Consider the following 545-nt stretch of genomic DNA (forward strand, 5'->3'; position numbering starts at 1 on the left):
CACCGTCGTCGACCATGAGTCTCAGGGCTGGATCGGGTCGCTTCCCATCAATCAGTTTTCTTATTCACGAAAGCCAACTGGCGCTTCACCACACTGCCGTTAAGCTCAGTGTGTCCATCACTCACTCGGACGCATTCGCCGTCGCGCAAGTTGTTGGGAGCCAAGAGTAGACGCCGTTTGCGTTGCTGTCGAACTTCTCATTACTCTGTCAAATTATGTTTCGATAAAAAAACAAAAAAAAATGTCAATAGTGATACAGCGTTTGGGGACCTTTGAGTGCCCCCAAGGAGGATTCAATGGTGAAGTGAGTGATATGGGGACGATCAAACACAATATGGGGCTTCAGTTCTTCTACATAATAACGAAACACGCCCACTGACAAACTTCTAATCGTGGCAATGAAGATCTATGATAGAAATAAGCGTGATGTCCGACCAAACACTCCGCCTCCTGCCGACTGTAGCTTTGGTAGCATTGAAGATAGCCGTCATCCAGTCGCATATTGCTGTAAGTAAAAGATAAGAATCCTAAATATGTTTCGAATT

Source organism: Phytophthora parasitica (assembly GCF_000247585.1).
Source record: "Phytophthora parasitica INRA-310 unplaced genomic scaffold supercont2.412, whole genome shotgun sequence".
Lineage (NCBI taxonomy): Eukaryota > Oomycota > Peronosporomycetes > Peronosporales > Peronosporaceae > Phytophthora > Phytophthora nicotianae.